This window comes from Arachis stenosperma, chromosome 5 (assembly GCF_014773155.1).
Source record: "Arachis stenosperma cultivar V10309 chromosome 5, arast.V10309.gnm1.PFL2, whole genome shotgun sequence".
Taxonomy (NCBI): domain Eukaryota; kingdom Viridiplantae; phylum Streptophyta; class Magnoliopsida; order Fabales; family Fabaceae; genus Arachis; species Arachis stenosperma.
The window spans coordinates 37,832,529-37,849,780 of record NC_080381.1 but is presented as its reverse complement, the minus strand read 5'-3'; the positions used below and the strand labels follow the sequence as shown (position 1 = coordinate 37,849,780).

The following is a 17,252-nucleotide window of genomic DNA, read 5'->3' as shown; positions in this document are numbered from 1 at the left end:
AGAATTAGGATGTTATTTTTTCATTATAGACCTAAAAGGATTGAAAATTGATTTTTCTAATATTTTTGTGTGGAAAAATTATTTTATTTTATATATTTTTTGTTATTAAATTTATGAATTATTAAGATTGACCAGACTTTGGCTAAATAATACTTGAAACAAATATTTGATACATATTTGATACGTCCTTTAAAAAAATACTTTTATTTAAAAAAAATAAATTATTTATTTTTTCTAAAAACTAGCAATACCTTACTTAAAAAAAAAAGTAGAAAAAATGCATTTTCAATACTTGAAATTTTTTTAAAAAATTTATCCAATTATAAAATTAATTTTTGGATGTTAAAATTTTCTTTTGAAAAAAATAAGTATTTTTTTTCAAAAATCAATTCAAACTTACCCTCAATGCCCAAAAAAGAAAACTTACAAAGTGATAATCCTAAGAAGAGCTATACTAGCCAAAATAGAATTTTAAAATAAATATTTTAAATATTTTATTTATTAGTATAAGTAATTGAGATTAAGAATTTTGGTGAGAATTAATAAATAAATATTTTGATTGACATTGAGGATTGAAATGTAAAATCATGATCGATTATGTGTGTTATTAATATGGATAATAATTATGATTAATGAGTGATTAGTTATATATGTACACAGATTATGCTTGAGAAAGGAGTAGCCTTAGAATGGAAAATTTCCCTTGGGTTGGTTAAGGTATTACGACCCTGGAGGTTTACAGTAAACAAAACAGAAGTGCTTAAAATAGAATTGCAGCAACTAGAAGTGCCGTAAACCAAAATCCAGAATTGCAGATAATACAAATACATCAAACAGAAGTGCACAATACCAGAATTGCTTAAGATAGAATTACAGCAACAGAAGTGCCGTAAACCAGAAACCAGAATTGCAAAAAACACAAATACATCAAACAGAAGTGCTCAAAACCAGAAATGCAGAAACCAGAATTGTATAAAACCAGAATTGCAGTAAACGGGAATTACATAAAATAGAATTATAGCAACCAGAAGTGACTTAAACCAACTACCAGAATTGCAGAAACCAAAATTGCAGTGAACAGAATAGTACAATTTTATCTGGATTATAGAATGACTCCAATAATAGATTAATTTTATGAATTGAATTTCGGGTACTTGTGTGGGTCGCTTTTTCACCATATTCTCAATATTATCATAGGGAACAAAGTGCTTCTGCCTAATCTTCAATATCATCACGTGCACCTTCTTCATCATCTATCTCATCATCAACCACCATTGGAATTGTCCATTCCCCGTGATTAATCCATGTTCTATATCCCTTGACAAATCCATCGGCTACTAAATGGTCAAAGACAACACCTCTTCTATACCAATTTATGTTGCAACACCTCTTACAAGGACATTGGATTTGTTTTCCTTCTGGTTCTCCCTCAGAGTATGCAAAGTCTAAGAAACTGTTAACACCATTGATATACTCTTCACTATACCTCGGTAGATCCATCCAATCTTTCAGCATATCACAAAACCTAATCGATAATTGTTACATTTTTTAGGAGGACAATCTTTCAGGGTTGCCAAGTGAAAATCACGATAATAGAAGAGGAAGGGTGTTATGAAATAAAGGGGAAGCAGTAATGAAAAGGACTTTCATAGCCTCATAGTTATAGGTTGAGAAATAGAAAAACTCCTAGAAGTAATTCTCTAAACATTTTACTAGAAACTCATTGAAGTGAAACAAATAAAGGCAAACAAAGAATTTATAGTATACATATAAAAAGTTAAATTTCAATTTAAAAAATAACACAGCAGTCAAGGTGGAGCTACACATAAATTAATAGCGTAATCATAAAGTGAAAAGAATGAAAAGTATGCATTGTACCTTGTCATGACAGGATCAATTATTGACAAAATCTGATTTGCTTGGGAGCTTCAACCAAAAACTTCAATCTGTTTGTTACCGGTAAAAATTCAAAAGATTAGACCAAATGCACCAATATTCTATCTATCTATGATGATAATTGTAGCTAAGATGCGTATGTCTTGCTCGTGTGATATATAAGATTATGGATAGCTAATTTTTATTAGGTTTCTTTCAATATTTGAATGTTTTTGTTTAATTTTATATTTTACAATATCTGATTTAGGTAGCCTAGGAATGAAGAAAAATCTTAACCAGTGTGCAGGAATGAAATGCGATAAGATTCAATTATATTTTCTGGACCATAACAAAAGAGGAGATCATCTAATAATCTTATTACTAACTTCAAGCTATAGATAGATTCATAAAGCTCACACCCACACCAAGTCAAACTTTAAGGCAGAACCTTGAATTTACAAGCTCACTGTTTTCATGAAACTGATTTTTTATTATTATACATATTTTCAAATTTTCAAAGCACAAACAGTTAAAAACAGAGATCCGAAGACATTCATAGACACATTAATAAACACCAAAAAGTAAGCAAAAAAATCAGAGAAATGTTGGCAAGTCAAGATCATTGATACAAAAGTCAAAAAATAAATAATAAGTTATAATATACATAAAAAGAAAAACAGAAAAAGAAAAATATGAGGTGCATGCCTGTTAATAACAAGATCAATAAAACCCATGTCTATGTAACTATCATTTTTTTTCTTTCATTTTTTAAAAAAACTTGTTTTGGTATCCTGCAGTTCTATTGTGAAGCTCTAGGAAGGATCAGTGGCGAGTTGTTGATTGGATTTTGCTAGCTAGGGAAGTGAAATTTTCCATGGTTTTGGCGCCTCACAAATATATTTATATTATACCATTATGTCAGAAGAAATATAAAATTTCTATAGTTAAATCTTAACCACCGTACCAATATTAGTGTGTAAGTAGCTAGGTAGCTGAAGGTATAAACATTATATATCTAATTAAAAACTTCAGAAATAATCACTTTAAAATTGAATAGATTTAAATTATTCTAATAGGCTAACTCAAAAGGTGAGACATGCCTTACATACACTTATTATAAATATTATTGAGATCTTATTCTTGAAAAATATAAGATTTGCAATAATAATAAATTAAAATAAAAATAGTTAATTCGTGATAATGAGAAATTCACAAATTTTCATAGACTGAGGAATATATGTTTTTAATTTATGTCTTCATCACTTGAAATGGCACTGATTATATTAAACATGTAAAAAAAGAGTTAAAAAGAACACAATTCATTACATTATTGGTGTCTAGTGATGATAATTGTTATAAAAATTAAAAACACATTTATAATAAGTGGATCCTGTTAATAATATTTTCTTCTGAAACGAGAGATGCTTGCCTTGAAAAGGAGAAGAAAAGAGAGATGCCTTTAGACATTATATAGTGTATGCTTTTTCAGTTGTCTTAAAATTCTATTCTATATATACTAATAACAACCCAACTAAATATATGAAGATCAAACCTATTTTGTCATCATACCAGTATCTTATATTGGGGTTAGTCTGTATAGTACGTACTTGAAGTTCAAACTGTTTAAGTTGCACTTGTTAACTAACCATATCATGCATGATAATAAGATTTGATTCAGTGATATTAATCCTACCATAGAAAATACAACATTTTTCCAAGTTGTCTCTGTACATGACGAAGAAAATTTAATTAATTATTATTATATAAATCTAAATGTATTATAATATACTGTATACTACTTACTGTATCAGTACAATTTTGTGTATGCTTTCTCAGGTGTCTTATCACATTCAAGACAAGGATCAAATAAACAATATAATGGAATTCAAAGCTTATTCAGAACAGAACTAAAAAAACACCAACTAATGATTTCATTTTCAGAACAGAACTAAGATTTTCAAGCAGCTGAACACACACACACGCACACACTGCTTAAAACGGAAAATCGTAAGAACAAAAATTGAAGGCATGCACATACCAGAGTAAGCAAAACGCAAGCTGAAGCAAATTCGCAGAGTAGCACTGTTGCACACACATGCCATTATAATAGCCCTATTCTTGAGAACACCACTATCAAATCAAATAATGCAAGCTGAGCGAACATACCTTCTCAAATCGGAACCCTAGCCCTCTCAAATTTTAGAACCAAATGAAGGTGAATACATACCTTCTCGACGACGATGAGCGAAGAGAAGACGATGCTGAGCGCAGAGTCTTCCCAATGCTGAGCTCGCAGCGATGGTTCTCGATGGCAAGTGGTGAGTCGTGAGTAGTGAGTGGTGATTGGAGAAGAGGAACGATGATGAGTGGGCAACGTGACGGCGGGAGGGTGATGAGTGATGGAATGGGGAGAGTGGTTCTCTGATTTGGGGAAGCACAATGGCGCGAAGGGGAAAAAGGGGAAAAGGCCAGGTCTCTTTGGTAAAAAGGGGAAAAGTAACAATGAGTCGCGTTACTAATCAGTAATTAGGGTTAACGACCAAAAACCCCTTAATTATTCAAATTGGGATAAAAATAGATTCAAATTTTATTATTGACAAAAATATTTTTAAATAATTTAAAAATTTAATAAAAATGTTTAATAATAAATATATATTTTTAAAAAATGTTTTAAAAATTGAATTTTGATATAATTTTTTATAAGTATAATTAAAAAAATAAGATATTATTATTTTTAAAATTTGGTGATTTTATATATATATATATATATATATATATATATATATATATTTTGTGATTTTTTAAAAATAGGGTAAAGTATATTTTTTGTCATTAAAGTTTGGTAAAAGTTTTAAAAATATCCCTATGTTTTATTTTGTTTCAATTTTGTTCCAAAAATTTTCGATTTGCATTAAATATACCATCGACAGCTAAATTTTTAAAAAATTTAAGACCAATCTAACAATAATGTATGAAAATTATGTTTGATTTTCTTGTATTGAGAGTTATTCTTATGAAATTGTTGCTGAATTAGTTTTGATTTTTTTGAAAAATTAGCTGTCATGGGTATATTTGATGCAAATCGAAAACTTTTAGAATAAAATTGAAACAAAATAAAATTTAGAGGTATTTTTAAAACTTTTGTCAAACTTCAGGGACAAAAAGTATACTTTACCCTTAAAAGTATTACTAGTTGTTAACAAAAAAATTACAATATATATATATATATATATATACGAAAAATTACTAAATTTTAAGAATAATAATATCTCATTTTTTAATCATGCTTGCAAAATTTTTTATTAAAATTCAATCTCTAATGTATTTTTTGAGAAATACATATTTAATGTTAGATAATCTTGCATAAAAAAAACTAATATTAAATATATATTTCTCAAAAAATACATTAGAGATTGAATTTTGATGCAATTTTTTGCAAACATGATTAAAAAAATGAGATATTATTATCTTAAAATTTAGTAATTTTTGTTAAGTACATATTATCTTGTGATTTTTTAAAAGTATTATTGGTTGTTAACAAAAAAAAATATAAAAAATATATACTTAATGAAAAATCACCAAATTTTAATTATAACAATATCTTATTTTTATAATCATGCTTGCGAAAAATTGCATCAAAATTCAATCTCTAAGATATTTTTTGAAAATATATATTTATTGTTGGGTATGTTTGTTGTGTTTTTAAATTATTTAGAGGCATTTTTTAGGATAGTAAAATTTGAGTGTATTTTTGTCAACATTTAAATAATTCGGGGATAATTTTGGTGCTTAACCCTACTAATTATTAAGTGTATTTGGTGAAAAAGAGAAAAAAATTTACCAAGTGTTGGTGAATATTTGGCCCAAGATACATTAGGCAATATTTTTAAAGTGCACCTAAAACATAATAAATAGGTTACTCTTCAAAAGTGTTCTCTTTGGTGAAAAAAGTGTACCCATAAATATTAAGATAAGGCGACGCTTTATAAGTGATCTTTATAATATCTAAGAAGACACTTTTCAAGTGATCCCATAACTGTGTTTCCTATTTTCCTATAAAATGGTAACACGGAGAAAAGCGTAGCCTATAAATAGATTATGCTTTTCAAATGTAGTTAAAAAAAGTGTAGCTAAATGAGTATTTTTCTTATGGTGACGTAAGATGAAAGTGTAATATTTAGAAATTAAAAGATGTAAAAAGAATTTAATAAATGTTGAGCTCAGTGCCGTAAAATTTAAAAAGATAATGGTAATTATAGTAAAAGACGTAGAAAGATAATTTAGTAGCCAAAACCCTAAAAACCTCTTCATAAAACACTTAGGGAAAGCTCAAGAAGAGAGTTATGTTTGATTATAGAACTGAAAAAGGATTAAATGAGACGAATGAAAATATAAGTACAGAAAAAAATTGAGACTTATAAAGTGAATGATTAAGCCCTAAAGGATAAGAAAACGGAATCTGTAAGTTGGAGGTCGCTTACAGAAATTGGTGAATATTGTTTCAGCCTTCGGATTGAATATACGGACGGAGACGCCGGTGGATTGGAGTTGCTTTTCTAAATATACTCAGCCTGACAAGTTATTCCAGTAAGGCGTGGTCGCTTACAGAGGTATGACGTGAATACTCAGTCAAAGAGTTATTCCTGTAAGAGAGTTACTTACAGAGATATTGCCAACGTACTTAATTTGGTTTTGCTCTAGAAAACCTTACTCAGACTGGCTACTGGATTACATCGGGAGCGGGTAGAAACTGACACATGAGCTCATGACCTACACTAGAACCAAACATGCATCATACTTGTTTGCCAAATATTTTCTTGTTATACTTTCTATATCTATGTGTGTTAACTTATTGTTTTTCACTTCCTACATTCCCTATTTGTTTACTATTACTCTGTGTTTCATGTTATCTGTTACTCTTGTATCTTATAAACAAGCACTATCGACTAGTAATGAATTTAAATAACAACCTCGACCTTACTAAAAACTCCAAGTTCTTACCCTTTTTCACCCCCTTTCAGATGGAGATGGGCTTAATTTTCTATGAACTTGACCCTCCGTTTATCTACAAAGACTCGACGTTCGGGAGCTACTATGTTTTGGGCATAAAGCCTCGTGTTCGTTTGTACGTACTACGTGATAAACCCTTTGCACACCCAATAAATAGCCTTGATTTTGACCCAGATCAGCCATACGACTTTCCCCTCTCTTAGTTACATCCTAACAGTCATGGTCATCTTTTTCATGGTCCACCAAATCATGCCCAGCATCTACCTTAAGCGGCACCTGAGCCTGACGCAGGCGAAGGATACCTTCCAAATCCACCTACCAGATGTTGTCATACCTCCGATACCTATGACACCACCATTACCAGCTGAGTAGCTGCAGACATAGTTCGACCCACTAAGTGAAGTTTTAGATCCTGCATACACTAATGAACTTGTATTTGGAATCGAGAGTAGTAGTTCATCCAGTGGGGTCAGAGGAAGAAGATCCAGAGGAGGATTTAGAAGAGGAGTTATCATCGTCTGGGAGTGATGCATTTGTAAGCGGATCGCACGGAGGCCTACCAAATGGCGATATTTTAGTTCAGTTTGGGAAACATCAGTTGGTATTCTTTTGCAGCATTCTTGCTTAGTACTTTTTAGTTTAGTCTCTCTTTTTGTTAGTATACAGAGAAAATAGTAAATTCTAGAAGTGCTAGGTTAGTCTGGACACCAGTTATGTGGCTTTTTGTATGGGTCAGGACCTGAGGATATCATATGTTCATATATGTATATATTTATCTTATGGGGTATATACTGACAGCATCTTTGAATGCTATACTGATGTATGAAGATATGTGAATATTTCTGTTCATATTTATGTTTGTGATTTTATTTACTTCTATATGCTCAGAATGATAAATTCTTTAACATTTAAAAAAAATTACCCATAAAATGGTGACGCATTAACAACGAATCAGATTTATATAATAAATATTAGTTAATATGTAGTAAGGTATGTCAGTAACGCCTAGTTCCTGGTATGATCATGACATACTAGGAGTTGGGCCGTTACATCTATCAAATACCACCTCGAATTATATTCACTGATTTTAATTATATAGATGTAAAAGTTCAACAAAGGCCAATAAACTCTATTTTGTTGAAGAATGGCTAGATCTGTTTATATATTATGACCAACTCAATGAAATGTAGATAAAAGTTTTTTTAGGAGGAGCTCAATTTTTGATTGAGCAGTTACTTCCAAAGAGTTTTATAGGCCAAATTCAAATTCTATCCCCTCCATGCTTTCTACGTGTGTTGACAAATCTTTAAAGTGAAAATACAATTTCACATATTGGTGTTGTATTTAAATTTTCTTCTTTTAAATTTTTCATAATCAAAATATTTTTATAACATATTGCGTTTTTTTTTTCAGAAACTGCCACCCTTCTAATACTTTATTTTTGCAGAAATATTTATATTCATAAATTTGTCTAAACCATATAAGCAATCCACACTCCCAATAAAATAATATATCATAAAATGATATGACACTCATATGAATAGTATTCACACGAAAACCTTGTTTGTTTCTTATAAATCAAATATGCATGCATTTATGGGGTTTGTGCTAATTTACTTATTAGACACTTAAACACTTTGAACTCTTTTCTTTAATAACAATTTAAAATATTAGACTACTAACACATTATCACAAAATAACTCAAGTGGTCTTTCAAATATATATCCATAATTTGTGGAGTTAAACCCCAAAGTAGTCCCTGAGATTCACGAAATGCACCGATTTGGTCCCTAATTTTTCAATTACACTATTTATGTCCTCGAGATTGGAAAACATGCACCTATTTAGTCCCTTCCTGTTTTTCCGTCCAAATTGCTTCCCGACGGCAGTGATATGACAATAGATTGCCATGTTGGAGTGTCTAACGGTTACATGACGTGGCAATCGAAAGTGTTTAACCCAATGTGGTCTCTGAGCCCCTTTTTAACCCTAACTGCAGAAGTAGCGCACCACTTCTTCTTCTTCTTCCATGTTCATTTTCTTCTCTATTCGTTTTCACTCACTGCATGGATACAAAAACCATTTGATTCGACCTTGTTTCTTTTCTGGTTCATCACCAATCTTCGATTACCTACCAAAAATAAACTTCAATTTTCAAGTCCTCGTGAATTCTGAGCCATCTGGGTATTTTTACTTCCCTAAAAAGGTAACTTTTTTCTTCTTTTTTGTTGTTTCAATCCCAAATTCTTCAATGGCACAAGTTGTTGAGGAAAGAGAGTACAACATAACTCGCATGAGTGATTTTTCAAGAGATCTGCTAAAAAGGTTCATGTTTGTGAACCATCATCACCATCATGAGCTACAACAACAACAACATCGCCATGGTGATGTATATGCAGAACAAGAGATTGAGTTGAGCCTTGGTCTTTTAATGAACAGTTGTTTTGGTGTGGACCCAACAGCGAAGAAGATCAGAACAACATCAATACTTGAATTCTCATTCTCAAAGATGAAGATAATAACAATAACAATAATAATAATAATCAAGATATTGGGGGTTACTCTAATAACATGCTAATGCCTTGCACAACGAATCTGATAACAACATGAACGAAGATAGAGGAGGAGTGGAGGAAGAGGAAGGAGTTGCAGACGCTGAGGAGGTTGGAAGCAAGAAGAAAGCACTCTGAGAAGCAGCATAGGAACATGAAGGCCATGAGAAAAAGAGTAACTCTTCTTCTTCTTCTTTCTCTGAAGATATTGCTGCTTTTATTGATGGAAACAATAGCAATCTGGTGGAGGCTGCTTTGAATGAATTTAGTAGTTTGGGGAGAACGGCATCGTTGAGTACTAGCGTGGCAATCCATTGCCACATCACTACCGCCGGGAAGCAGTTTGGACGGAAAAATGGGAATAGACCAAATAGGTGCATTTTTTCCAATCTCGAAGACATAAATAGTGCAATTGGAAAGTCAGGGACCAAATCGATGCATTTCATGAATCTCAAGGACTACTTTGAAATTTAACTCTAATTTGTGACATATGTTTGTAGTCACTTAATTGAATGTCTTCAAAAGGTGTTTTATATTCAAATGCTTTAGTGGAAAGAGTAATAAGTAACCTCTCAACACTTTTTCAAAGAACTCTTCCAATGAACATATGAATATATATGCAATGGATCAAAATTGCCTTGACATCCAACAAAGTCAGAATCTGAACACCAAATGATCTCTAATTTTAGTTTCTAACTTCATATGTGCGAACATGTAATATTTTACTATAACACAACTTGTTTGTCTACTATTTAGTGATCCATTCTTAATTAACCCAAATATCTGCTAAAGATACCAATAAAGTACACATTAACTACAAAGTGTATAAATTCTTTATTCATTAGACTAATGCTGAAGCATAATAAACGTTATGCACTTTTAAACTTTATAACTTTCTTGTGGCACTTACTAAGACTGAACTTGTCTCTCAGGTAGCGTTTGGTAGAGAGACAGAGACTGAAAGACTGAGACTGAGAGACAGAGACTAAGAGACAGAGACTGAAATAAATTTCAGTATTCTATTTGGTGCAAAGTGAGAGACAAAAATTGAAATAAGAATAAAACTCTAATTAATTTGCACAAAAGATAAAATTAGAATTAATTAATTGAAATGAGTGTATTTTAGGTATAAAATGTTATTAAAATTTCAGTTTTCGTCTCTAAAAATTTCAGTCCCCTATGTTCCTACTTTTTGGAGGTACTGAAATACTGAAATTTTAGGGACAGAGATAGAAATTTTAGTACCAATCTCAGAGCCAACAAACATGATATTGTGTCTCAGTCTCCCAGTCTCTGTCCCAGTACTTCAAAACAAACGCTACCTTAGAGTTGAGTATACAACATTATTTATAATTTTGCACGTTGCTAACATATAGAATAGTAAAAATATACTTACTCCCACTAAATTGATATAAATTATCAATCACATTTATCTCAAAAAGTCATATGAAATAATAATTTGATGAAATATAAGTTATTAATGACAAAACGTCTTTTTTTTAATTCCAAAAAAATTCCATTTAAGAATAAACCAACGTTGACATATATAATTTTAAAGTAAAATAATATATTCACACAAGTTATATATCATATGAATAAAATTCATATAATGTTGAGTACATCACAAATACCTAACACAACATTAATATTTAGTCTTTGGATAGAAATATTAATTTGTAAGTGGTATCTTAATACAGTAATCAAACATCGATAATAAATCTTGCCAAACAATAAGTCTATCTATGAACAAACTTATTATCCGCATAAAACCAAATAAGTATCATATGTTTATTACCATAAATGCGCATGTAATTTGGCCAAGTACAGAACTTTCTTTAGGCTGATCTGTACTCGCATAAATTAAGCACACATAAATTTATTTAGTATAGTTTACCAAATATTCTTAATAAGATTCTATCAAACAATAAGTCTATCTTTAGATTGACTCATTATTCACATGAAAACTTAAAAATTATACTTATTTATTACCGCATATATTTTCTATCAATTGGCCAAATACCAATATTTCTTTGGGTCGATTAGTGGTTGATAATTAAACAGAAAATAAACACAAGGTTCAATGTTTATTATTTAGCCAAATAATAAATTTTATTTGGGCTAATTATTGTTTAAGGTTTAGGATTTTACCATTCACATGCACACTAGTAAATCGAATTCATTGAGTTCAATTTATACGTGCTTCTGGCTAATGGTAAATCAACTCCATTAGTTTCGATTTACTATGAATACATTTACTCAATCCCAAATTTCAAATACAAATACATTCACTCAAATTCAAAATTTATTAAAGAATACATTTACTCAAATTCTAAATACAATACTCTTCTATACAATCAATAATTTAAAAAAATTAAAAAAACAATATTACATAATCAAATTGAGTTAATTTGAGTTAAGATATGCCTAACACATATAAATAGGAGCTCAACGTGAAATTTTTACCATAATAAGAATCACAAAAACTGCTTATAATAAAAAATTTAAAAGTGTTTGCTTTGATACGATGATAAATATATACGTATCGATACAATAAAAATATAGACAAATAATAAAACGATATCTGTATTATATTATCGACGTCAGTTTTTGAAATGTACTTGTCCCCTATAGTACTCATAACATCTTTTAAACTATTTTTAAATTTTATAAAATTATTTACAATAATTACAAAAAATGCTTATAATAAAAAATTGGGTAAAGTATATTTTTTGTCTCTGAAATTTGATAAAAGTTTCAAAAATACCCCTAAATTTTATTTTGTTTCAATTTTGTCCCAAAAGTTTTCAATTTGCATCAAATATACCCTTGATGGCTAATTTTTCAAAAAATTCAAAACCAATTCAACAACAATTTCATAAGAATAACCCTCAAGACAAACAAATCAAGCATAATTTTCATGCAGTATTATTAAATTGGTCTTAAATTTTTTGAAAATTTAGCCGTCGAGAGTATATTTGATGCAAATCGAAAATTTCTGGAACAAAATTGAAATAAAATAAAACTTAGGGGTATTTTTAAAACTTTTGCCAAACTTCAAGGACAAAAGGTATACTTTACCCTAAAAAATTTTAGTTGTATTCTCTTACAAAATGAATAATTATAATAATATGAGTATTTTATACAAAATCAATACAAAAAAATTCAAATTTCATACAATCAATTTTAAAAGCTCATAAATATTTTGAAAAAGTCTCATAAATTTTTGGATAATATTATTTTTTAATTTTTTAAATTATTAATCGTGTGTAGAAGAGTATTATTTCATTTGGAATTTGAGTAAATGTATTCCTTAATAAATTTGAGTAAATGTATTCTTTAATAAATTTGAAATTTGAATAGATGTATTTGTATTTGGAATTTGAAATTTGAGTAAATGTATTTATGGTAAATCAAAGCTAATGGGATTGATTTACTATTAGCCAGAAGCATGTATAAATCGAACTCAATGAATTCGATTTACTATAGAGGCTAAATCAAAGTTTTTTAATTCGATTTAGTAGTGTGCATGTAAATCGATATTCATTGATTCGATTTACTAATGTTTGTTCTAATTCAAATTCATTCAATTCGATTTATATTTGCAATCGAACTAAGTAATTCGAATCTATTAGATTCGATTTACTATTAACAAGCCTAATTCGAATTCATTAAATTTGATTTATTTAGAATTATTGAACGAGATATTCAAGTAACATTTTTGTATTTGAAAAATTTAGATAATTTTAAACTTTTTTTGGTTTATATGGATGAATTATTCTTATTTTATCTGTGTATTTCATGACTTTAAAAAATATTTTATGACTTGAGATAATTGGTTGAATTAATTTTTTATTAAATTGTGATAAATTTAATTTGTCTGATAAAAATATTAAAAATTTTGCATTGTCAAATATAAAAGATATCATGCATTTTTATAAAATGGAGTTTACAATAATATCCTCTAATGTTAATCCTTTTTAGGGTGGTAATTAGTATTTTACTGAATCTAAAATAAAGTAAAAATCTAAAAACTATACCTTATCATTATTTAAGACTAAATCCGAGTCAAGTCGGCCCCGTATGCACCACTACCGGAATGGGTCGTGTTTTAATTTTTTTTAAAATTTGACTGAAGCTCCAGCTCTCTAATCTCTATCACTGTCGTTCACTGGCTCTCAAGCTCTCTCCCTCTCTCGTCTCTGGTCTCTCTGTCTCTGCTCTCGCACTCAAGCTCGTCATCGCCCTCCGTGTCTCGTCACCGTCTTGTACTCAGTCGCGCGCCTTCCCTTCGATCGTCGTTGCCGGCGGCAGAAGAAGCAGGTCCTGGGACTGGTCGTCGTTGTCGATCTCGGTCTTGTCACGTCTTCTTTGCGCTCGTCATCAGCAAAGCGTTTGTAGTCCAACGGTTAGGATAATTACCTTCCAAGCAATAGACCCGGGTTCGACTCCCGGCAAACGCAGTTGATTGTTGAATCTGTTTTGTTTAATTTTGATATGCAGTTTCCTTTTAGATATTTATCCATATTGCAGAACTTCCCCATTTTAAATTTCAATGTTGATATCATTAAATAAATCAAGGTACAATGAAAAACTGGCAATTTGGAAAGTTGCAGTGGTCTTCTCATGAATTTGCTTTGTTTCTGCAGAAATGCTTGAAGGCCAAAGGCTTAAGACCTGGCATGCAGGTTCATGCCGCGTTGCTTACTTCTGGAACCAACATGAACACTTTCTCTCTGAGTTCAAAGCTTCTTGCTGTGTATGCTAGTTGTGGTGATCTTAAATCAGCAAGGCTTTTGTTCCCGAAAATTGAGAACCCAAATGTCTTTGCTTTCAATTGGATGGTTCTTGGTTTGCCTATAACGGTTACTATGATGATGCACTTTGGCACTTTCGTTCGATGCTTCAACTTGGTCACTCGGGCAACAAGTTCACCTTTCCCATTGTTCTTAAGGCCTGCGTTGGGTTAATGGATCTGAACAAGGGGATGCAGGTACATGCCATGGCTTGTGAGATGGGTTTTCAAGATGATGTCTCTGTTGCCAATGCTCTCATAGATATCTATTGTAAATGTGGACGGGTTTCATATGCCTGCCAAGTGTTTGATAGAATGGCTGTAAGAGATGTTGCCTCGTGGACATCGATGATTTGTGGGTTTTGTAACTCGGGGAAGATTTAGGAAGCATTAGTGTTGTTTGAGAGGATGAAGTTGGAAGGATTGAAGCCAAATGAGTTCACGTGGAATGTTATGATATGATAAAAGCAAGGCTTTTGGTTTTGCGGATAGAATGAAGAAAGAGGGGCTTGTTCCTGATCTGGTTGCATGGAATGCGTTAATTTCTGGCTTCGTGCAGAATCATCAAGACATGGAAGCATTGAAGTTGTTTTGGGAGATGCTAAATTCAGGGATTCAACCTAATGAAGTAACTATTGCAGCACTGCTTCCTGCATGGGGATCATCAGGTTATATTATATGGGGAAGAGAAATTCATTGATTTGTATGTTTTCATTGCGAGTGCTCTTATTGACATGTACTCAAAATGTGGGAATTTAAAAAATGCGTAGAATGTATTTGACAACATTCCGAATAAGAATGCTGCATCATGGAATGCAATGATTGATTGCTATGGGAAATATGGGATGATTGATTCCTCCTTGGAGCTGGTTAGAAAAATGCAAGAGCTAGGTTTGCAGCCAAATGAAGTTACTTTTACAAGTCTTCTTTCAGCATGCAGCCATAGTGGTTCAGTGCAAAAAGGTTTAGAGATATTTAGATTAATGAAAGATCATTACAGGATTGAGGCAACCTTGGAGCATTATGCTTGCGTTGTTGATCTCTTCTGTCGCTCTGGAAAGATAGTTGAAGCAAATTTCTCAAGATGATGCCAATTCAAGTGACAGAATCAATTGCGGGAGCTTTCCTGAATGGGTGCAATATACATGGAAGAAGTGATTTAGCAAAAATGATGGCGGATGAATTAATGAAAATACAGTTAAAAGGACCTGGCGGCTTTGTAACACTATCTAATATTTATGCAGCTGATGGTGAGTGGGCTCAGGTTGGAAACTTGAGGAAGGTGATGAAGGAGAAAAATGTTCACAGGAGTCTGGTTTTAGTTGGCTTGAAAAGCCAGGTGAGACTCTTGAAGGGAAGAAAGAAAAAGAAGCGATCAATAAGGCCGTCGGACTTGCCAAAATCTTTAACATTGTAACTATTCAGCGTCAAACATAACCTATAAATAAAGGATCTTCACTCCAATTTCCCTTTTCACTGTTATACAAACACTTTCCTTTTGACTTAATGGTCAAATTAGTCCGGATCTTCAATTGGTCCTAGAACTTTTTTTTTTAATTAAATTCATCTTTTAAAGATTTTTAATTTTTAATTAGTTATATTAATTTTTTCGTTATTTTTTTTATTGTCGGTGTCAAAATTTACTAATTTGGCATGTTAAATAATACCACAATACATACTTAAAAGATAAAAATTTTAATTGACTATTAATATAATAAGTTTATAAAATTAGATTAAATCAAAACTTAATTGATAAGAGAATTTGAACCATTAGAATTCTTTAATTTAGAGTTGATTTAATCTAATTTTATAAATTAGTTATGTTAATAGTCAATTAGAATTACTAGGTGTGTGTTGTGATGTTACCCAATATATTACATCTACAAATTCTAACACCGTTACCAATAAAAGTGATGCAAGACCTGACTAATTTAAAATTTTTAAAGGACGAATTTAATTAAAAAAATATTTCAAAAAAACTAATTTTATGACTAATTTGATCATTTACTCCGCTTCTCTCTACTCAGGTTTGCTTCTTAGAACGCTACCTTCTTTGGAATTCTCGGTTTACTTTTTCTTCCTATTTTACGAAGCTCCACCCCATTCCCTGGTGGAAAACTTGGATTTTTATTTTAGGGTTCTGTTCATACCCTGGCCCAATGTTAAGGGCCCAGGACCAATCGAAAGGCCTGATCCACTAGGTTAAGCCTATCGAAGCACCCACCTCCATCCAAGAGGTCGGTGTTAACCCCGACTTGGTATGAAGAAGTCGGTTACGAGATTAGCTGGCAGATAAATACTCATTCAAATGAGTAACCGCCCCTGAAATCTCTCCAACCACTTCATAAAGCCATATCTTAACCTCCCTAAGATAATGGGACGGTTATTATCCTAAAGATACGGCACTACTCCAACGGTGGTTATTGGCTCACCACTATAAGTACACTGACACACCTCAGGTATTCCTAAGTCCAATACTCTCTAAGACCTGCTCACACCCTTGCTAACTTAGGCATCGGAGTGTCTTTGCAGGTACCACCCCCCATTCACACGCGAGCACAAGTCGGACGGAGCCTCCCGAGTTGCGGACCCACACGGAGTCCTCCTCCATCATACACTTGGGCCGCCGAACGCCATCCATTGGACTAATCTCCGGTTACCCATCGTAACATTGGCGCTGTTGCCGGGGACCCGAGAGATCATCCCTTGATGGCAGAAAGATCCCATGAAGAAGGCCATGTTGAAACAGATTCTGAGCAAGAGAATCTAGGCCTGGGCAACGACAATGAAGACACAGCCCAACATCAAGATAACGATCAACACAGAGAGGGTACCTCTGGAATGAAGAATCCAAAGGTAAACTCCTCAGATGGACGTGAATCAGAAAAGGGTGGACCATCCCACGTAACAGAATTGATGGGACTAGTCCATAGCCGCCTGGAGCAATTGGAACAAGAGCGGGAGAGGCAAAAGGAAACCGAAAGGTACCTTAAGGAAGAGATGGAACGGCGAAGAGAGTTGGA

At 31.9% G+C, this 17,252-nt stretch overlaps 1 long non-coding RNA gene and 1 other non-coding gene across 3 annotated transcripts; one reads left to right on the top strand and one right to left on the bottom strand.

Annotated features, from left to right (window-relative positions):
• Nucleotides 1-834: 834 nt before the first annotated feature.
• On the bottom strand, nt 835-4,339 carry LOC130982979 (uncharacterized). Of its 2 annotated transcripts, XR_009087218.1 has the most exons (4): nt 4,103-4,339; nt 3,914-4,005; nt 1,879-1,946; nt 835-1,525 (listed from the first exon to the last, which is right to left on the bottom strand). It is a non-coding gene; the product is annotated as an uncharacterized LOC130982979 (long non-coding RNA). The 2 variants fall into 2 exon arrangements; XR_009087219.1 differs by lacking the exon at nt 3,914-4,005.
• A 9,486-nt stretch (nt 4,340-13,825) lies between these two features.
• On the top strand, nt 13,826-13,897 carry TRNAG-UCC (transfer RNA glycine (anticodon UCC)). The gene has a single exon. It is a non-coding gene; the product is annotated as a tRNA-Gly (tRNA).
• The last annotated feature ends 3,355 nt before the right edge of the window (nt 13,898-17,252 follow it).